Source organism: Hyperoodon ampullatus (genome assembly GCF_949752795.1).
Source record: "Hyperoodon ampullatus genome assembly, chromosome: 18".
NCBI classification, from domain to species: Eukaryota; Metazoa; Chordata; class Mammalia; order Artiodactyla; family Ziphiidae; genus Hyperoodon; species Hyperoodon ampullatus.
The window spans coordinates 40,701,799-40,724,856 of NC_136931.1; the positions used below are offsets into that span (position 1 = coordinate 40,701,799).

A 23,058-nucleotide genomic window follows, 5' to 3' on the forward strand; every position below is an offset into this window, starting at 1 on the left:
TGAGAGTCCACCTGCCGATTCAGGGGACGCGGGTTCGTGCCCCGGTCCGGGAAGATCCCACATGCCGCGGAGCGGATGGGCCCGTGAGCCATGGCCGCTGAGCCTGCGCGTCCGGAGCCTGTGCTTCGCAACGGGAGAGGCCACAGCAGTGAGAGCCCCGCGTACCGCAAAACGAAACAAAACAAAACAAAAAAAAAAAAAAAAAATGCCCCGCAAACATTGTGCTGAAGTGTTGGCTAGTGTTCCTAAGTTCCAGAAGGCTGTGATGTGTCTCAGATGAGCTTCGTTCAGGTGTGAGTTACAGCGCCGTTGGTTATGGGTTTACTGCGAATGAATCAGCCGTATATATTAAATCAGGCGTCTTTAAACAGAAACACACGTAAAAACAAGGTTATGTATTGATCAGTTGATGAAAATGTTGGGACCAGAGGCTCATAAGAACCTGTATTTCCCCCAGGAGCAATAGTTCCTTATTCTCTAAATCAGTGTTTGTGGCAACTTTGTCGAACATAACTACCACGAATAACAAGAATCGATTGTGTAGGGTTTTTTTGTGTTTTGTTTTTTTAAGCTGTGCTTTACTGGGATACAAATGAAGTATAATAAAAGGCACAAACCTTAAGTGCACTGCTTGATGAATTTTGGCAAATATTACCTATGTAACCATCACCCAGATCTAGCTACAGACCGTTTCCATCATCCCAGAAGGTTTCCTCGTGGACCTTCCTAGTCAGTACTTAGCCCTCTCCCCCTCCTGCTGCTCGCTTAAGGCCATCACACCTCCGATGTTTTTCCCCATCACTTTCACCAGAACTTTACTTCAAGGGGATCGCACAGTGAATGGTCTTTTGTGTCTGGCTTCCTTTCCTCAGCATGGTGGATTTGAGATTCATCCATGAGCTTGCGTGTATCAGTAGTTTATTCCCTTTCATTATCAAGCTGTATTCAAGTGCGTGGATATAACATAGTTTGTTTCTCCATCTACCAGTCGATGGACACTGTGCTGTTTCCAATTTGGGGCTTTTGTGAATAATGCTGCTATGAAAATTTCTGTACAAATGTTTTCGTAGACATACTTTTCACATCCATTAAGTCAATTCCTTGAAGTGGAATTTCTGGGTCATAGAGTAGGTGTATGTTGAACCTTAGTTAATTCAGGCTTTTAGTTCTCTTCTGGAACAACACATCTAGTTGAAGGCCATTCCAGGAATATTTGGCAGCTCAGTATTGCCAGGATGCTGGGTCTGTCTCTGATTCACTGGGCCTTCCCCCTCAGGAGTGCAAAATGGCTGCTGTAGCACTGGCCATTGTCACCATGCTTCACATCATTCTCTCAAGCAGGAAAGAGTAGGGGCAAATAATCTTCCCAATGTAAGGTTCTGTCTTTTTTATCCAAATGTAAAAATCTTCCCATGTCCACACTGGGCTGCAAAGGAGGCTGAGAAAGGAAGTCTCTGGCAAAGGGGCAAAAGGCCTATACTCACTGTGAGTCGTCCTCTTAGGAGGGTACATTGCTGAATGGAACCAAATCCAAGTTCTGTTTAAAAGGATATCAGACTGAGACTGGCTGTTGGGCCCTCCTGAGCCTCGGAGAGGACCCTGCGAGGCCACATTGTCAGGGGCCTGGGCACTGGCTAGGAACTGGTGGCTTGTGTTCTATACAAGAGCAAGAGCCCCAGAAGGAAAACTAAAGAGACAAAAGCTTCTAGAGCAGTGGTCCTTGGACCAGCAGCATCAGCATCACCTGGGAACTTGTTAGAAATGCAAATTTTCAGCACCCCCTGCCCCTGCCCCCAACCTGCTGATTCTGAAATCCATTCTTTCATTCTTTATTTTAAAAGCCTTCCAGGTGATTCTGGTGCCTGCCCACGTTTAGGAACAAGTGGTCTAAAGCATGTGTGGAATGTTGTAGGGGCTTTTCTTTCCCCTTCGCTTCTCTTAACTCCATTTTTTCCTGAACTTGAAGTGTTCTCTTTTGCTTGATGCCCTGGGCAGCCCTGTGTCTGGTCAGTGTAATCGCTGCTTTTGTTCCCTTCACCCCACCCTGTTACCTGTTTCACTCCTCAGAGTTTCCCCCCTGTTTTTTATACACTAGTATTAAGAAAAAATTCAAAAACCTTTTCAGATGCCTGATTTTCTTGGCAAGTCTGTGGCTTTATAGCTTCATTTAGAACAGCGGTGAATGGCAAAAAGGGAAAGAGAGAACATAGCAAACATTTCTAGTGTGTGACTACCTGTGTAAACAAGGCTTTTAGGAGCTAGACACCAGTTGCTTTATGAGTTTTATAGGGCACGCTTTTCTGTTGTTAAACTAATTCAGTGATTTTAGAACTCTAAAGGTCACTGAACATAAAGGTGGTGTCGATTTTAATTGCTCTCCAAATAGCTCTTTCTTTCTCTCTCCCCAAAAGTCTGGGTGGATGGATAGATGACAAGAGAGATGGTGAGGCCTGGATCTGGGCAGGAATAGTGGTCATGGAGAGGAGGAGATAAAGTGGAGAGATTTGGGAGGTGGAATGGGTAAGACTTGGGTGAGGGACTTCCCTGGTGGCACAGTGGTTAAGAATCCACCTGCCAATGCAGGGAACATGGGTTCAATCCCCGGTCCGGGAAGAGCCCACATGCTGCGGAGCAGCTAAACCCGTGCGCCACAACTAATGAGCCTGCGCTCTAGAGCCCGTGAGCCACAACTACTGAGCCTGCATGCCACAACTACTGAAGCCCATGCACCTAGAGCCCGTGCCCCGCAACAAGAGAAGCCACCACAGTGAGAAGCACGTGCACCCAACAAAGAATAGCCCCTGTCGCCGCAACTAGAGAATGCCTGCGCGCAGCAATGAAGACCCAATGCAGCCAAAAATAAATGAATTAATTTTAAAAAAAAAAAGAAAGAGTTGGGTGAGTCCGAGGTGTGAGGTCAAAGTTGGTACTTAGTCTCTAGAGAGGGCTGTATCAGCTAGCTGCTGCCACATAACAAATAACCCCCAACTTTAGAGGCTGTTCTGGTTACTGTCGCTGTTTAACAAATTACCCCAAAATGTAGCAGCTTAATGGAACAACTGTATTATGCTCACAGGTTTTATGGGCCAAGAATTTGACATGGAATTTGCCCTAGTGGGTCTCTGCTCCATGATGTCTGCAGTCTTGGCTGGGAAGACTCGCAGGCTGGGGGCTGAGGGCTTGTTCACATGCCATGCATGGAACCTGGGCTGGGATGACTTGAAGATAAGACCATCAACCAGAGCATCTACTCATGGTCTCCCCATGTGTCTAGCTTAGGCTTCCCCATAGCATGGTGGCCTCAGAGCAGTAAGAATTCTATTAAGGTGGCTTAGGGCTTCCAGGGTAAATGTCCTGGTGGACATGGCAGAAACTGAGTTGACTTTTATGACCTAGCTTCAGAAGTCACATAGTGGCACTTCTGTTGCACTGTCCTGGTTGAAGTAGTCACAAAGTTTCCTCAATTCAAGGGGACTGGCAAGATCACACCTGGGTAGATCATGCGAGGTTGTAGACATTATTTCAGCCATCTTTGGAAAACACGATGCGCCACAGTGGATTAAAACAAAACTGTGGTTCCACTGGTTAGAATTTGGCCTTGGGTACCTCTGGTTACTTCTGTCTTAACCTGGGTGTGGTCAGCTGTAGGTCAGCTAGGCAGCTCTGCTTCTAGGGCTTGGCTGGCTGTGAGCTGGGATGATAGAGGTGATGGGCATGTGTCTCTTGTCCTCCGAAAGGCTAGCCTGGACTTTGTCACATGGCAGCTGGGCAAAGAGTAGGCTCAGAAACGCACACCATCACTTCCACCACATTCTGTTGGCCAAGGCAAGTCAAAAGGCCAGCCCAAGTTCAAGGGTTGGATGATAAATAGGAGGAGCTGTAAACAGTGGGACTAGGGAGAAGAAGAGTTTTTGGCCCCAGTGGTCTTTTTTCCAGATCCCCTTACCATCAGCCCTCTCCCATTTTGCTGGGCCTGTCTTCTCAATCAGCGGATTCACAGAGTACAGTCCTTGACCCACGGAAGGCTTTGAGAGTCCTTGTGATGGGCTGCAAAGATGTGTAGAAATGCCAACTCGTTTGTGTCAGGTTGTGTTTGACTGCAAGTAACAGAAAACCTAACAGTGGCTTAAACTGTAAGGATTAAGAAGTCTGGAGGCAGGCAACCCATGAGGAGTTGTTAAGAACCTAGTCTTTTTCTCTCCTCTCATCAGTTATCCTCCGTAGGTGGGCTTATCAGCGTCAGATTTATTGCCTCATGATTGCAAAATAGCTGCCACAGCTCCAGTCTTCTCAACTGTATTCAAAGCTGGAAGCAGGAAGCAAAAGACTTTCTCCCTAGAGAAGCTCTGTCTTTATATTCTGGAAGAAAACCTTTCCCAAATTCTGTCTTCCCCAAAAGATTCATTGAGCAGAACCCAACTCTGTACACTTTGGCTTTTACTTATTTGCAAAACTATGGCTAGCCTAGCTGCTAGGAAGCCTGGGAAAGTGAATGGCTGATAAAGGGGAGAGCAGTGCCACTGGCCTCGTCCAATTATTTTAAAGCTATTTTGGCCACAACCCACAGTAGGAAATATGTACACACAGAGACACACAAAATTGAAACGAGTATCACAAACTGATCCTTTTGCTTACCCTGTGTGACGCCTTTTAATATTTCCTATTCTATCCCATTCCATTTGACCCCATACTCTTTAACTTAAAACAAAATTCCTTGTCACAACCTGCTAATTTGATTTCACAACCCTCAAAGGCATGACCCATAGTTTGAAAAAGACTGACTGACTCAGAACAGCGTTTGTTTACATCTTGGAATTGGCAGGGGTTACCCCGAGCAGCATCAGGCTTCTGTGAGCAAGGCGAGGAGGGGTGGGGAAATGGTGTTTGGAAAAGCAACAGCTAGACTTTGCCACATCCTCTTCACCTATCACTTCCCATGAGCAAATGGTAGTGTTCCGTCGACTTTCATTTTTATGACTTGCAAATAACCTGAGGGTTACTAGCATTAAATTAAATCTAAATTAAAATTAGCCTGTTTCTGGAGCTTTGCGGGGACTTTTAATTCTGTATCCTGCTCAGCAGCCTGGCTTCTGCACAACTCCTGATGACAACGCAAAACTCCGATGGCATTCCAAGTGCCGGAGGCATTCACAGGATTTTCTGGAAGGACACTTTGTCATTGTTGCATCGTGGCTGTTCTCTTGAGCTGGTTGTGGTTTCGCAAGCCCATCTTTTCGTGCTTTTTATAGCCCAGTGGTGGAGAACGAGGTTCTTCAGAATCACAGGGTCTGAGTTCAAATTCTGGCCTCACAGTGTGGTTTGGGGCAAGTGTCCTGACCCCTGGGAGCCTCAGTTTCCTGCGCTGTGGGAAATGTTCCTCCTGCCTCCCCGGGGACTGGGAGGAATCAATAGGTGTGGGGTTAGCACAGGGCCTGATACCAAGGAAGCACTGGGGCAGGGTAGGCTCTTCCTAGATGTATCAGCCAGCTTCGGCTGAGTGATTTGCAGTAATGAGTGAACCCTAGATCTCAGCAGCTGACAGCAGCAAAGGCTCCTCTCTCGCTCGTGTGTCCGAGCTTCGTGCATTGGCTGTGGCTCCGTCCACGTACCCCTTGTCATGCCAGGACTTGGGCAGAACCGTGCGATGGCTTTTAAAGCTTCTGCTCTGAAGGAGCGCAAGGCGTCCACTCCCCTGTGCGTAATTTGGGGTTGCAGCTTGGCATGCTAATTGTGTGTCCCCCACCTCCCCTGGTCACTTTTTCAAAAGCTTTTTGAGTATGTGTGTGTCGAGGAAGGAGAGGGGCGTCTAATGTCACCCCTGGTTGAGAACCACTAGTCCTGATCTTGCCCAAAGTCAAGGACTGGGTCTGCTTTTGTTCGTTACGGTATCCTCAGCTCTCCCCCATGCTGGACACAGAGCGGGCAATTAGTAAATGCCTTTCTCACCAGGCTGCTCTTTGAACGAACGATTGGGTTTGTTTAACCACCTGTGCAAATTCATTTGTTCACCCCACAAATATTTAGTGACCCCCTACCATGTGCCATGCTCTGTGCAGGCTCTGGGTGTCCCACAGGAAACAAAACAGACAAAATCCCTGTCCTTGGTGGGGGTTGACATTTTGGTGGGGGAGACAGACGACAAAAAATCAGAGAGACGTATGATTTTTTGATGTTCAAGTATTTTCAAAATAAAAAATTTTCATTTTGGAAAACTGCAAATGTGCACAAAGTAGAATAGTAAAACATGGACCCCATCAACCAACTCTTTGCCAATTTTCAGTTTTCTGCCACTCTGACAGACCAGCGCTGTCCAAGAGAGCTTTCTGCCACCATGGGAATATTCTAGATCTGCGGTGTCCTGTGGGGTAGCCAGCAGCCACGTGTGGCTGTCAAGCCCACGAAATGTCGCCACCGTGACTGCGAACTAAATGTTTAATTTCCTTTACACTCTTAAGGTAAATCTTTTTTATTTAAAACTTTCACATTCCTCATTGTCCCCTTTTTTTCCCATTTGTTTATTGCAGTAAAATATACATAACACAACCTACCATCTCAGCCATTTCGAAGTGTACGATTCAGCGACAGTAAGTGCGTTTGCATAGTTGTGCAACCTTCACCCCCATCCTTCTCCAGAACTTGTAGCATCTTGCAGAACTGAAACTCTGCACCCACTAAACAATAACTCCCGGTTTCTCCTCCCCTGCCCCCAGTCCCTGGCAGCTGCCATTCTACTTCCTGTCTCTCCATCATAAGTGGCATCAGATGGTATCTTTGTCTTTTTGTCACTGGCTCACTTCACCTAGCTTAAGGTCATCCATGCTGTTGCGTGTATCAGAATTTCCTCCCTGAATGCTATTCCATTGTAAATAGACACCACATTTGGCTTATCCATTCATCTGTTGATGGACACTTGGGTTGTTTCTACCTTTTGGCTCTTGTGAATAGTGTTGCTGTGATCGTGGGTGTATAAATCTGTCTTCAAGACCCTGCTTTCAATTCTTTTGTGTATATATCCAGAAGTGGACTTGCTAGGTCATATGCTAATTCTATTTTTAATTTTTTGAGGAACCGCCAAAGTGTTTTTCACAGCAGCTGCAACATTTTACATTTCCACTAACTAACAGGGCACCAGGGTTCCAGTTTCTCCAGGTCCTCGGCAAGACTTGTTAATGTTTGGTTTTTTGATAGTAGCCCTTCTAATGGGGGTGAGGCGGCATCTGTGGTTTTGATTGCATTTCCCTAATGATTGGTGGTGTGGATCATCTTTTCCTGTGCTTATGGCCATTTGTATATCTTCTTTGGACAAATAACTACTCAAGTCATTTGCCCTAATTTCATTTCATTAGCTTGAACTTAAATGCGCGTAGTCACACATGGCTAGTGGCTTCCGTATTGGACAGCGCAGGTCAGTATGCCCCTGACCTCCCAGAACTGGATTATTTTGCAGTAAATCACAGACATTTGATCATTTCACCCCTATGTATTTTAGGATGTATTACTAAAAGGTAAGAACTCTAAAGGAAAAAAAGCAGAAAAACAAAAACACTATGCCATTGTTATACCTAGAATCTTAATCCCAATTTCTTAGTATCATCAGATATCCAGACAGCATTCAAATTCTGTCTTTCCACTCTCAGTGGGTTCATTTGTGTCTTTCAAGGCTCCCTCTGTCTGCCGGGTTGAGAGCTGCAGGCTCCTGGGTAGCCCTGTGCATGAGTGGGTAGGGGGCACGTATCACTGGTTGTGTGTGGCCCATGGTTTCCCATTCACCACTCTATTTAGCCTCGTTTATCTCACCTGACAAATGGGGTAACAACAGGGGTTTGGAAGGACCCAAGGAGACCTGGTACCTGGCAGTTTAAGTCGGACCACGTGCATAATCAAATGATATGTAAACCCTTCCATATGGTAACTCCATTTTTCGTTTTTGAAGGAGCCTCCATGCTGTTCTCCATATTGGCTGCACCAATTTCCATTCCCACCAACAGTGTAGGAAGGTTCCCTTTTCTCCACACCGTCTCCAGCATTTATTATTTGTAGACTTTTTGATGATGGCATTCTGACTGGTGTGAGGTGATACCTCATTGTAGTTTTGATTTGCATTTCTCTGATAATTAGCAATGTTGAGCATCTTTTCATGTGCCTGTTGGCCATTTGTATGTCTTCTTTGGAGAAATGACCATTCAGGTGTTCTGCCCACTTTTTGATTGGGTTGTTTGTTTTGTTGTTATTGAGTTGTATGAGCTGTTTGTATATTTTGGAAATTAAGCCCTTGTCAGTCACATCATTTGCAAGTATCTTCTCCCAGGCTATAGGTTGTCTTTTCCTTTTGTTTCTGGTTTCCTTTACTGTGCAAAAGCATATAAGTTTGATTAGGTCCCATTTGTTTATTTTTGCTTTCATTTCTGTTGCCTTGGGTGTAAACCCTTCAAAATGTGCTCAAGGGCCAAACGTGACAAAAGGCACCAGGTGGAAAAGCTGGGGCCTGGGGACTTTTGTCCAACCTGACTGTGCTGTGGCCAGAAAGCTTTGGGAGTTGCCCCAGTAGGTAAGATTCACAATGGCAGCTAAAATGATTGTGTAACAGTATCTATCGCTTACAAAATACTTTACTACACCAGAGGATTAAAGGCCTAAGAGCCTCTCCACTGCCATACGTGAAAATAAGGACTATGATTGTGCCCATTTTACAGATGAGGGCACTGAAGCCTAGAGCGGTGAAGTCACTTGCCCGACTTCAGCCCATGTGTGGGGAAGTGGAGATTTGAACTGCTGACTCCAACCCCAAACTGTAACCCCATGCTGGGCCTCTTGGCATCAACCTGATAGGCGACATAGATGCCAACCCTGGCACCTGAACGGGCGACCCATCTCAGGGGAACCCCGGACCTGCTGATCATTGACAAATGGTTTTCTTTTTATTATGGAAACTTTCGAGAAGATGTAAATTAACTAGAATGGTGTACTGAGCCCCCAGGTAGCCATCATCCAGCTCTAACAGTTACCAACATTTGCCATGTCTGTTAGCTCTCCTCCCCCACTAAAACTCTATGCTGATTATTTATTTTGTACAGTTTTGTTTGTTTGTTTTTTTTGTTTTGTTTTGTTTTTTTGCGGTACGCGGGCCTCTCACTGTTGTGGCCTCTCCCGTTGCGGAGCACAGGCTGCGGACGCACAGGCTCAGCGGCCATGGCTCACAGGCCTAGGCGCTCCGTGGTATGTGGGATCTTCCCGGACCGGGGCACGAACCCACGTCCCGTGCATCGACAGGCGGACTCTCAACCACTGCGCCACCAGGGAAGCCCTGTTTTGTACAGTTTTTTAAAGGTAAAATTAACATGGTTGAATTGACATGTGTTGACATACACAAACCTGAGCTGTGAATTTTTAAACCCCCATGTAACGGACACCGCATCACCATGCAGAACCTTGCCCTCTCCCCGGAAAGTCCCCCTCGTCCATTGCTCTGCTGTTACCATCTGAATGAAAACACATGGATAACAGATTCTCACAGGCTGGAGCCTCCCACTGGACATTCACCCGCAGATCCCCTTTGGAGAGCCCTGTTCAGGAGACACCCACCTCCTGGCTCTACTTCTGGTCCGACGTTTACAGAACTTGGGCCACACCCAAAGCTTGGGGCATGGAGGAGGGGGGAACGCACACGGAGCTGGCGGCGCTCACAAAGCCACCTTGGGCGCTTGTGATCACCCTGGTCCAGGGCAGTGCACCTGGAATCTAGATGGGCCAGGATCCCGTGTTCCAGGGTCTTGTGACAGATGCTTTCTAGATCTTTCCAGGGCCTGGGGCTCTCCATACAAAGGAGAAGCAGCTCCCGTTCCTCCTCTCTTCCATCTGCTCGCTTTATCGCTTTTTTGGATCTGAGCTATCCCAGGCATTCACAAAATGCTAACAAAGTCTGTCACCCAGCTTCCTCTTATCTTGACAGTGTGGTGTGTTGGCTTCACGTTTAAAAGAGAACAATATGAGGAGAGGACCGGCTGTGGGATAGTGGTTAAGAGCGGGGACTCTGGAGTCAGCCGACCTTGGCTCAGACCCCAGCCTGACCACTGACCACTGGAGGGATATAGAGCGTATGGCTCACCGTTCTGAGCCTCGCCTTCCTCATCTGTGGAATGGGGCTGCGAAAAGCACCTGCTTCATAGGGATTCAAAGGCGGTGAACAGGCTGATACGTGCAGAGTACTTCAAACCAGCAGCCATCATCATCGTCATGACAGCCACCATCATTACTGTCATCAGGTCAATCCTTGTTAGTCGTGGATTCCATATTTGTGAATCCGCCTATTTGCTAACATTGTTAACCCCCAAATCCGTACTCACGGCACTTTCCTGGTCACTTGCAGACGTGTGCAGAGCCGTGAGTCTATCTCGAGTCTCCCGATGCACGTGCTACCAGCTGAGGTTGAACGCGGCGACCCTCTGCCTCTCTGTTCAGCTCGAGAGCTATAAACAAGCATCCTCTTTAGTGCCCTGTTGTTTTGCACTTTTGTGCTTTTTGTGGGTGGTTTTGCTGTTAAAGACGGCCCCTCCCGTGTAGGGCTGAAGGGCCGCCCACTGTCCATAAGCACAGGAAGGCTGCGATGTGCTCTGGAGAGATCGCGCGTGTGAGGTGACCTGCCCTCAGGCACGAGTTACAGAGCTGTGGGCCTTGAGCTCGGTGTGAGCGAATCAACCATTTATATTAAACAGGGTGTCTTTATTGTTTTTTTTATTATTTTTGAAATAAATTTATTTATTTATTTATTATTTATGGCTGAGTTGGGTCTTCGTTGCTGTGCGCGGGATTTCTCTAGTTGCGACGAGCAGGGGCTACTCTCGTGGTGCGCGGGCTTCTCATTGCGGTGGCTTCTCCTGTTGCGGAGCACGGGCTCTAGGCGCGCAGGCTCAGTAATTGTAGCGCACGGGCTCTGTTGCTCCACGGCATGCGGGATCTTCCCGGACCAGGGCTCAAACCCGTGTCCCCTGCATTGGCAGGCAGACTCTCAACCACTGCGGCACCAGGGAAGTCCCAAACAAGGTGTCTTTAAACAGAAACACACATAAACCAAGGGGATATATTGATGGGTTGATGAGAATGGGACCAGAGGCTGGCAGGAAGCTAATCCTGTCTTTCCCCAGGGGCTGCGGCTCAGCGGCCATAATCGCAAATTCACGGTGACCTTATAGGACATAAGCACCTCAGATGATGAGACCTGACTGTATTTTGCTAGATTGAAGTGCTAATGGATTATATCATATAATGTTATATACTATTGCATGATGTGTGTGTGTGTGAATATATATATATATATGTACACACACTGTATGTAGATATAGTGCAGTGTGTCTGCATATATATGTGATAATGTACAGTGTTGTTTCCCCTGTTTTTGTTTTTTTTTTTTTTTTTTTGCGGTACGTGGGCCTCCCACTGTTGTGGCCTCTCCCCTTGCAGAGCACAGGCTCCGGACGCGCAGGCTCAGCGGCCATGGCTCACGGGCCCAGCCGTTCCACAGCATGTGGGATTTTCCCAGACCGGGGCACGAACCCACGTGCCCTGCATCGGCAGGCGGACTCTCAACCACTGCACCACCAGGGAAGCCCCTTTCCTGTGGTTTTAAACTTGTAATTGACCTCTCGTCTCTCTGGCTACATCTTTCTCCTTTTCACTGACTGTCTCACTCACAGCCTCTCTCTCATTCTCTCTCCACAGCTGGCCCCCAAAAGGACGCTCCCCACATCCCCAGCTGGGGGCCCTGCGTAGAGCTGGAGTGGACGCCCCCTCCTTCCCTTCATGATTCGTTTGTAGCGCAGGTAACCAGCCAAGCATCCCGCTCATTCCCGGAGGGGCCGTGGTCTCCCGTCCACCTCCCCGGAAGGGACGTTCCTTCTTGGAAGAGCCTGGCTCAGCCACATCCTTCAGCCCCGCCCTCTCCATCCTGGGCCCCCTGGGTCATTCGGGCCATTCCCCCCCAACCTCCATGCCATCTGCAGGCAGGATCTCCCTCCCCCCTTTCCGTCTTCTCCAGATTCTCTGCAGATCCTGCCTTGTCATTCCCTGGCCAGGCCTTGCCCACCTTAGGCTGGTTGGGAAGGGCAGGGGCTCGTAGGCCACAGAGCTGGTGACATGGGAAGACAGTGGGTGTGGGCGGAGATATGAAGCCAGAGAGAGTGTGTTATCTTGCCGCACGGATGCAGCAAGAGCCTTGGAAGGGCCTCTATGGGGACAGTCCCCGGGGCCAGCTCTAGAGGCGAGCGTGATGGGTGTGTGAGGCTCCGGGGCCATGTGTTTCTGTTCTAGATTGGGCTTGTTAACCCAGGGCCCGTGAAGTGTGTACGTGTGTGCATACCTATGTGTGTGTGTGTCCCATGACACACTTGCCCCTGGGAAAGAACGTGTAACATTTCTGGCCCACATGCATGTTTCTGGCAAGAGGGTCCTTTGTTTTCATCAGACTCTCCAGGGTACTGTTCAGAGAAGCCCCTGAACTAACCATGTGGGGTCCCTCCCTGAGATTCTTTATGTCACAGAGCCGTCGAGGGAAATAGGGGCTGTAGTGGTGATCAGGAAGTTCAGAGAATGCTATTGGGGGTTAGGGGTGGTGACCCAGCTGGGTGGGGGCACGACAGTCACCATGTCCTCAGTGAGTTCGGGACCATCCCCCTCCCCCTACCAAGAAGAAAAAGAGAGGGTAACAACTCCACGGCCCTGGACTGGGATTGTGTGTGATTTCTCATCGTGTTCTGTCTGCGTGGTTGGGAGGGAAGGATGCGTGGGCTGATGGAAGGATGGGCGGATGGGGACTTCCCTGGCGGTCCAGTGGTTAGGACTCAGTGCTTTCCCTGCCCGGGCCCGGGTTCAGTCCCTGATCAGAGAACTGAGATCCCGCAAGCCTCTCAGTGCGGCCCAAAAAAGTAAAAAGGAGGAGCGGATGGAAGGACGGGTCAGTTTCTGTGTTTGGAAGACAAGAAAGATGGGCGGTTGGGTGGAAGTTTGTAAAGATGGGTGCATGGAAGCTTGGTAGGATGTCTGGATCAGTGGTGGTTGGCGCGGGGGTGGATGGGCAAACAGAGAACTTGTTTTCTCACTTGTAAAATGGGGCACACGGCATCCCTTTCCCATGGGGGCTGAACAAGCTAACATTTGTGAAACGCTTGGGACAGTGCCTGGCACATGGTAAGCAGGAGCCAAATGTTAGCCGTCCTCATCCTCATCATTCTGACAGGCTCGGCCCGGCTCTGGCGGTTCCTCTGACTCAGAGCGCCTGCCCTCCTGGCCCCTCTCCCTCTCTGTTCCCCGCCTTGAGAACCACGCTGCATGTGTCTTCCAGGGGGACCCAGAGCCTGGGCCCCTTCATGCCGCCTCCCCTCCCTCCCTCCTTCACCCAGTCACGTGTAGGACAGGAGCACAGGCTTGGGGCCAGACTTGTGGGTTCAGGGCTGGCTCTGCCACCTGCTAGCTGGGAGACAGAGAACCATGGTCTCAGCTCTTCCTTTTACTCATCTGCAAAGCGGGGGTGGCAGGACCCACCTCGAGGGATACTGTGGGGATTAAATGAGATACATGTGTGTGAAGCACTTAGCACGGGGCCTGCATGTGATCAGGACTCAGTCTGGGTTGATGTCATCACCATCGTCATCAGATGCTGGGGAGAGAGAGGGAGGAGGAAAAGGCAGCTGTCTGTCTCTGATCAGGAGGCTCTGGTACGGAGGGCACCTGCCCCACCCCTACCCATGCCCCTAGACTTAAGGGGACAGAAACCCTGACCCCTCCAGGGGTCTTGGCCCCAGGGAATGGTCCTTGCAGGGAGGGTCCTGGCACGCTGCCGACATCTAACTTGTCTCCCTTGCCCTCTTCCCGCCCCGCCCCATCCAGTGGCGATGGATGATGAGGATGGGAGATGCTTACTAGACGTGATTTGGTGAGTAATGGGGTCCCCACCCCACCCCACCCTCCCCCACCCTCCCCTCCCCTGTCCCTCATCTCCTCAAATGTCTCTCCCCTTCTCTCTTTCAGTGACCCTCAGGCCCTCAATGACTTCTTACATGGATCTGAGAAGGTGAGTGCTGGGGCAGGGAGAAGCATCCCCAGGGCAGGGGCCTGTGGAATTGGGAGCTGAGAGACACTCCCCGCTGATTCAGTAGACATCTGCCCCTTGCCTTCCATGAGCCAGGCCCCAGGGTTATGGCAGAGAGTGAAAGAGATGGCAAATCCCTGCCCTCACTCCATACACATTTCCTTGGTAAAGAAAGCAACCGAGAGCTAATAAAGTTGATGGTGGAAAGCACCATGCAGAGCAGCATAAGAAATAATAATGTCACTTGCACAACAAAAGAGGTTTAAAAGAAAATGAATGGGAGGTGGAAGCAGGGGCTTCTCTAGCTGGTGTGAACCTGAAGGATCAAAGGGAGGTGGCCATGGTGCTCTGGGCAGGGGAAGGACAGGTAGGAAGGTTGGAAAGTTTGAGAAAGAAGGCCAGTGGGGCCGGAATGAAGGGGAAACTAGAAGGTGGTAAGACTGGAGTGGACAAAAATCACCAGGTCATGAAGGGCTTGGAGGACTTGATCGAGGAGTTCAGACTTTATTCTGAACGTGACAGGCAGTTCTGACGGGTTATTAAGCAGGAGAATGCCACATTCCGTTTGCCCTCCAGAGAATGGAACAAAGTGGGGGCGAGTGGATGTCTGTTGAGCCATGAGGAGCTGTATCAGTCACCTACAGCTGCATAACAAGTTATCCCATCACTTAGTGACTTAAAACAACATTTGTTAGAGCTCTCAGTTTCTGAGGGTCAGGAACTGGGGAGTGCTTAGCTGGGTGTCTAGCTCAGTGTCTTCCCTGAGTAGCAATCAGGATGTTGCCTGGAGCCACTGTCATCTGAGGGCTTGTCTGGGGCTGGAGGATGTGCCTCCACAATGACTCACTGCCGTGGCAGTTGGCTGGAGGCCTCAGCTCCTCACCATGTGGGCCTCCCCCTAGGATTGCTTGAGTGTCCTCAGAGCATGGCAGCTGGTTCCCCCAGAGCAAGTGACCCAAGGGAGAGAGGCAGGAGGAAGCTCAGTGCCTTTTATGACCTAGTCTCCAAAGTCGCACACTGTCACTTCCGTCATACTGCATTTACTAGAAGCGAGTCACTAAGCCCGCCCACACTCACAGGGAGGGAACGGGGCTCTGCTCCTTGAAAGGGGATGTATCAAATAATCTGTGGAGCGGAGGCGAGTGCGGAGCAGAAGTTGGTGGCCTGGGCCCCAGGGCAGGCACGGGAGGAGGTACCAGACGCTGGCTCTGGGATCTGTCTGGGAGGCAGAATCACTAGACTTGCTGGTGGCTTAGACGGTGAGGAAGAAAGAGCATCCAGAATGCCTCCTGGACTTGACCTGAGCAGCTGAGTGGGTGGTGGTACCGTTCTCTGAGACTGGGAGTTCAAGGTGGATGCCAGAAGTCCAAGGGCGGCTATTGGATATACCAGTCGGGGGTTCTGGAAAAAGATCAGCTGGACAGAGAAACTGGGGAGGCTTGGCTGTGGACAGCCATTCATTGGGCGCTTAGGGCCTGTTGTAGACATTGCCTATGTCTGCGGGAACGAGACAGGTCTCTGTGCTCCGAGACACGGGAACAGCACGCACGTTAGGCGCCCGGGTGGCAGGGCGTGCCGGGTGCTTGGGCTGGGCAGTGGAAGGAGTGACTTAGTAGGAAGGGACGGACAGTTGTCGGGAGGAGGTGACAAATGTGACAGGCCCTGCCAGATGTGTTACCAAAGACGCTTGAGCAAAGCCACGGAGGCAGGATTCTAGAGTTCAAGGCAGGCATGTCAGGAGAGGCTCGGACTCAGTGCTGGGGTTGCGTCGCGTTTTAATCTTGCAGCCAAGCCCCTTTCTTTGGGGCGACTTTTCTGGAGGCGGAGTTTCCTGTACCCCTCGAATCTCCCCCCGCACCCCCCCCACCTCGTCTTTGTCTTTTTGTCCCATGTAACCCTCAATTGGTTTTTGTTCTAGAGGTGGGCCGGCCCACTGCCCAGCTGACCTTTGACCTTGGGTGGGGGCGGGTCTTGTTGCAGCTTGACAGTGATGAGCTCCTGGATAATCCCGGGGAGGCCCAAAGTGCCTTCTATGAAGGTCCTGGGGTAAGTTACCCGGGGGCTCGGGGAAGGCCGTGGGCTCCAGGCATCACCCAAGTCGCCTGTGGTGGCAGCCAGTGGGGGAGGGGAGAAGGGGTCACACTCGTCCCCTGAGGCACTTTGCCGGGAGGGGGGCAGGGGGCAGCCACTGAGGGGCAGTGTGGGGTGGAGGTGAGGCCGGAGCTGCTGGACCCCCAGCTGTGCCCTCCGGCCCCTCAGAGAAGGAGGTGTGGTCCTGAGTCCCTGGCCTTGGAGGGCAGCTGCTACAGAGCTGGAACAGAGGCAGAGGCTGGCTCTGGAGTTCACAGTGGGCAGGGCGGGGGCACTGGGGGGTCCTGTCCCTGCCCAGCCATGGGTGGGGTGTGTGACCTGGGGGAAGGGGATCGACTGTTGTGGACCTCAGTCTCCACCTGGAAGATGAAGACAGGGGTGATGAGCAAAGCCCAGAGCGGGGAACACAGTGGACTTTTATTGAGCACCTACTGTGTGCCGGGCCCACTACTCAGTGCCAGTCGTCCCTCCCTCTTCTTCCTCTTCTGTGGCCTCTCCCCTCCCCGCTTCGCTCCCCATCCCTCCCCCTCCTTTTTCCTCCTCCCCCCTCTTCTCTCTCCCTCCCACTCCCCCCTCCTCCCTCTTCATTAACATAACTATCAGTTAGCAAATACCTCTCATATGCCAGGCCCTTTACAGTAATTTTCATTTAGTCCTCACAACAACCACAATAGCATTCCAAATAATTTATCTGGCATAATATAAATGACTAAATCCAGAACCCAACAAATACACATTATGTTCATGTTATTATATTTACGGACAGTAACAATGTGCATTATTCTTACCCGTGCCATCTTCTTAATGCCCATAACGTCCCTGGTCAGGTTCTCAGCACCTCCTGTACGTGACGTCAGTGAACGTCACGACTGTCCTAGGAGGCGGGTTTGGTTATGGCCATTTAGCGGTTAGGAACTCAGAACTGCCTGGTCCTTGGTTGGGGGCTGAGCCAGAGCCCCATCCTGCCAGGCACTGCCCTCCACTCAGCAGCAGGGTGACCCCTTTCCCCGGTCTGGGAGGAAAGGAGGGAGCAGTGCCCACCTCACTGAGCTGTTATTAACGACAACAAGGACAGTAATAATGACGGTAACAACGATAGATGATGTTTCTCGCGTGCCAGCCAAGAGCCACGTACTGCTCTGAGCCCTCCACTAGGATTAACTCAGAATCTTTCAAACTACAGGTGATGTTATTTTTTTTTAATTTTATTTATTTTATTTTTGGCTGTGTTGGGTCTTCATTGCTGTGCGTGGGCTTTCTCTAGTTGCAGAGAGTGGGGGCTACTCTTTATTGCAGTGTGCGGGCTTCTCGTTGCAGTGGCTTCTCTTGTTGCAGAGCATGGGCTCTAGGCTTGCGGGCTTCAGTAGTTGTGGCTTGCGGGCGCTAGAGCGCAGGCTCACTAGTGGCGCATGGGCTTAGTTGCTCCGCGGCATGTGGGATCTTCCCGGACCAGGGCTTGAACCCGTGTCCCCTGCATTGGCAGGCAATTCTTAACCACTGTGCCACCAGGGAAGCCCCCGAACTACAGGTTTTGATCCATTGCCTGGTCAAGTATCAGTGGGTTTTCCATGCCCTTGGCATAATTATTACTTGTGGAATATTGGCTCCAAAATGCATGTATAGATTACACACTCGTGTCCTGGATTGCCATCCCAGAAAGCATTTAAGAAACATCAGGTTCGGGACTTCCTTGGTGGTGCAGTGGTTGGGAGTCTGCCTGCCGATGCAGGGCCCTGGTCTGGGAAGATCCCACATGTCGCAGAGCAACTAGGCCCGTAAGCCACAACTACTGAGCCTGCGCGTCTGGAGCTTGTGCTCCGCAACGAGAGGCCGTGAGGGTGACAGGCCCGCGCACCGCGATGAAGAGTGGCCCCCGCTCGCCGCAACTAGAGAAAGCCCTCGCACAGAAACGAAGACCCAACACAGCAAAACAACAACAACAACAACAAAAAGTTAAAGGGTATTAAAAACAAACAAACAAACCAGATATATGTGGGTAGGCATTTTCCATCCCAGTTACAGAATGAGAAAACTGAGACTCAAACAGGGAAAATGACTTGCCCAAGGTGGCAAAGAAGGAAGAAGAGCCAGGCTGTAGATTCTGGTTCATCTGATGCCAGAGTCCTTTCCCCAACCACAGTGCCCGCACCGCTTCCAACTCAACTTCCTCCTCTGCTCCTCCTCCCTCCCCGTCTTTTCAGATGTACTGAGCTGCAACCTGGCCCTTCTGTGAAGCCTCCTGACACCACCGTTTGCCCTGCTCCCCTAGCCAGTCCCTCCGAAGGCAGCACACAGTTACAGACACAATCACGCCTTTAAGCCATCAATCCTCTGATGTGTCCCTCTTCCTCATCTCAGTTAATAGCATCTACTCAGTTGCTCAAACCCCAACCTGCCCTGCCAACCTCGATCTGTCCTTTTCCTTACCAGCTCTCTCTGTGACGTGTGACCCATCAGCAAGTCTGAATCTACTAACGTGATCCCTAATCCTTGCGCTTCTGGCCTCTTCACTGCTACTCCAGCCCAGGCCACCATCTCCGCTGAGAGCCTTCCAGCTACGCTCCAGGATTCCCGTCTTGCCGCCCACGGCCCCCACACAGCAGCTAGAGCTTTGCACAACCTACCCTCGTTCCCGTGGCAGAGTCTGTGCTTTGCCACACCGTGGCCTGGAAGTGGGTCTCAGCCTCAGCAGCCTCCTCAGTGTGGCGTCCCACCCCCGTGCCATCCACCTGCCAGCATCTGCCACTCCGTCACTCCCTCGCACTTGGCCCCCTGCTGTACGTTCCTCATGTCACTTTGTGGTGGACACAAGGTCTGACTCCCCAGTGGCCATTTCTGCTTGCTCTTCTTTTCCTGGCAAATGGGATTCCAGTTTGGATCGGGTGACAACAAATTTGAGGGAACACACTGGTTCTCCTCAGTCCTGGAACTGGGGAGAACCAGGGGGGAACACAACTTATGCTTTTGTCCTGGAAACAAATCTTGAGGGTCCGGGATAACGGTGGCCACTTCCCTTTCCACTGCCACGGATCAGTTTAGAAAGAGCACGGGCTACAGTTCTGGCCGAGGAGACGTGAGGTGCGTTCTGTTGGGCGCTGCTACAAGCTTTCCTCACTTTTAAAAAGGGGAACAAGGAAGAGAGGGAGCTGCTCTCTGCCCTGCACCCTCCTAAGGTTTGGTTGCTCGGCGTAGAAGACGGGATTCTTGCTGCTGCTGCTGCAGCCGACTTGCAGGTGCTGGCCACTGCTGGCAGGCCTTGACTTCACCGTGGAGCCACTGGCACCACCACGTGTCCTGAGAGCTTAAACCTATGCTGACTCCTCTGTTATTACGGCCATAAGCATATGCACTATAGATATCTAAACTCACCTCTTTGCTGCTTTATCACTACCTTCCCGCTCCTAAAATGTAAGCTCTGTGAGGGGAGGGGCCTGTCCCTCCATCACTATGTCCCCATCACGTGGACTGGGCATTGTCTGGCATAGCTACAGCAGGTGCTTGATAAATGCTGGGTGCATTAACGTATGAGGCTCCTCCAGGGCAGGGACTCAGTTTACTCATCACTGTGGTTTCTGTGAGCGGCAGGGGCTCAAAAGCCTTTGCTGGATCAACAGGCAGGGAAGCCAGAAGACAGCTGATTAAGAAACCAATTTAATAATATATACAAGGGAAAACGTACGAAAACAATCTAACAAAGGAGACGCAACAGGGCTGGAAGTGCCCATCCCACCTAGCTGCCCACGCAGAGGGCCGATGCCAGCCCCTAGCTCGTCCTCCTCCTCCTAGAGTTGGAAGGGCTCCACGGGCCACCTTGCCCTGACGGTGGGATCCACGTGGTCCTGAAGCCGGTGCCACTTCATGTGGGCATTCCGACCCTTGATCTTGCCAAACACCCTGAGGAGGCACCAGAGGACACAGGGATCAGAGCAGGGGGAGGTGGGTAGCCCTGAGGGGGGCACCCCAGAGGGCTGAGGGCAGGCGGTGTGGGAGCATCCAGGGAAAGGGCGGTACCTCTCACACTCCCGGCAGGGAAAGAAGCCCTGGCCCTTGCTGCTCTCCGGCAGCTCAGGGGTCCGCTTCGAGCCGGTGTTTGGGCTGGAGTTGGGGATGGACTCCCTCCTGTAACTCTCAGTAGTCCTCTGTAATTCGGGGGTTGGACGGTGGATGGGTTTCCTGCGAGGGCTACGAGTGACCTGCAGAGTGGGCAGAGGTGATGAAAGGGTGCTGACCGCCCCGCCGCCCTTCTAAGGGAGAAGCAGGTGTCCAGAGCGTCCAGACGTCGTGGGGTGCACCCCCCCCACCGCCACCCAGCTTGGATGGGCACCGGGCATCCAGATCCGTGCTGAACTCCTGAAGCCCTACCCCGAGACCCTCTACCTTCGCTTCTGTCCTGTCTGCTTCACCCAGCTCTCTCTTGACCCTCTTTTCCGGCACTGGGGCTCGGCCGCAGTCAAACTCGATCTTTTTCTTCTGCATGTAGTAGAACTCGACACACTGGGCTACTGTTTTTGTCTGGATCTAGTGGAGGAAGACAGAAACCGGCTAAGGACAGTGCCTCAGGAGCAGCAGTGAGTATGGCCTTGAAGCCCTAAATCCCCTTCCCATGGGGCCAGCTGCCACTTTTTGAAAGCCCTCCTGAAACGTCTCTCCCCTACGGCTTGGTATGCTCCTCTGCTACGGGGGACAGAGAATCAGAAAGTCCTCCTGGGGATGAAGGAGTTCAGAGAGAAGCCACCAGAGTCAACACCATCTAAGCTCTGCACGCTCTGAGCAACAAGGCTGGCCCAGGAAGGCTTCTCTCCAGGAAAACGCACACAAAGGTACACACGAGGACGCTCACTGTGACATCATGTGGAGCCACATGTCTACCGACAGGGACTAATTAAAGCAGAGTGTCCTTACGTGGTGGATACCTCATAGCCTTATGCGACAGCTAGGCAGAGCCCTCCAAAAAACTGAAGAGGAAGGAATACTTCCCAACTCAGTCGGTAAGTTCAACATTTCTCTGATACCAAAGCCAGACAAAGATATTACAAGGAAACAAGACTACAGACCAATGTCCCTCATGAACATAGATGAAAAATTTTAAACAAAACTTTAACGAACAGAATCCAACTATATATATATATATATATATATATATATATATATATGTATATATAAAAAGGACAATATACCATGACTAAGTGGAGCTCATCCCAGAAACGTGAGGTTGGTTTAACAATCTAAAATCAATGTAATTCATCATATTAAACTTAAAAAAGAGAAATCATATGAGCATCTTGATAGGTGCAGAAAAAGCATTTGATACAATCCAATGTCCATTCCTGATGTAAACTCTCAGCACAATAGGCATAGAAGGAACTTCTCTTCAACCTGAGAAATGATACCTACAAAATCCCTACAGCTAACGGTGGAGTGGTTTCCCCTCAAATATCATGAACAAGGCAAGGATTTCCACTCTCACCACTTCTACTCTATACTGTACTTGTGGTTCTAGAGTGCAAAAAGGCAAGACAAAAAGTAAAGGCATCCAGGTTGGAAAGGAAGAAGTAAAAGTGTCTTTATTTGCAGATGATATGACTGTCTATGTAGAAAATTCAGTGGAATCCACAAAGAAGTTACCAAAACTAGTAAGTTAGTTTGGCAACATTTCTAGAACAGAAGATCAATAGAAAAATCCATTTTATTCCTATACATACTAGCAACAAACCATTGGAAACTGAAATAAAAAAGAACTCTATAACATCATAAAAAACACAAGTACTGGGCTTCCCTGGTGGCGCAGTGGTTGAGAGTCCGCCTGCCGATGCAAGGGACACGAGATCGTTCCCCCGTCCTGGAGGATCCCACGTGCCATGGAGGGGCGGGGCCCGTGAGCCATGGCCGCTGGGCCTGCGCGTCTGGAGCCTGTGCTCCGCGGCGGGAGAGGCCACAATGGTGAGAGGCCCACGTACCGCAAAAAAAAAATCCCCAACAAAACCAAAAAAACCAAGCCCTTAGGAATAAATCTGACAAAAAGTATGCAACAACTGTACACTAAAAACTTCAAAACATTGCTGAAAAATTAAAGACTGAAATAGAGAGATATACCCTGTTCACGAGTCAGAAGACTCAATATTGTTAAGGTAACAACTCTCCCCAGTTGACCTATAGAGTCAAAAACAGTACCAATCAAGTTCCTAGCAGGAATTTTTATTTTGAAATTGACAAGTTATTTCTAAAATTCATAGGGAAATAAAAAGGATCTAGAATACAAAAAATAACTTTGAAAAAGAATAACAAAGTTGAAGGACTATCATTTTCTGATTTCAAGACTTAGAATAAAGCTACAGTAATAAAGACAGTATGGGAATAGCTTAATAAAAGACAAACAGATCAATGGAACAGAATACAGGATCCAGAAGTAGATGCATATATATATATGGCCAACTGATATTTAACAAAGGTACAAAAGCAACTGAGTGGAGAAAGTATGGTCTTTCCAATAAAATGTATTGAAACAATAAATATCCATATACAAAAAATGAACTCACCTCGCACCCCATACAAAAATAAACTTAAAATGGATCATAAATCTAGAAATAAAACCTAAAACTATAAAACCAACAGAAGAAAACATAGGGGAAAATCTTTGTGACTTTGGGTTAGGCAAAGATTTCTTAGATAGAACACGAGAAGCACAGTCTATAAAAGAGAAACTCGCAAGTTAGGCTTAAGCAAAATTTAAAACTTTTCTTCAAAAGACACTGTTAGAAGACTGACAATTGGCATATTAGGAGAAAATATTTCCAAAGCATATATCTGGATAAAGGACTGGTGTTTAGAGCAAAATAAGAATTCCTACAGGTCAATAAAAACACAGACACTCCAATAAAAACAGAGGC

General features: G+C 49.8%; 1 pseudogene across 1 annotated transcript in view; it reads right to left on the bottom strand.

Annotated features, from left to right (window-relative positions):
• Positions 1 to 19,953: 19,953 nt before the first annotated feature.
• The window catches only part of LOC307066770 (zinc finger protein 541-like), a 59,162-nt pseudogene continuing 56,057 nt past the window's right edge, over positions 19,954 to 23,058 (bottom strand). Inside the window, exons 13-15 of the transcript in view lie at positions 20,549 to 20,689; positions 20,183 to 20,364; positions 19,954 to 20,065 (exon numbers count right to left, since the gene is read on the bottom strand). The product of the transcript in view is annotated as a zinc finger protein 541-like (transcript). The remainder of the gene's footprint in view (positions 20,066 to 20,182; positions 20,365 to 20,548; positions 20,690 to 23,058) is intronic.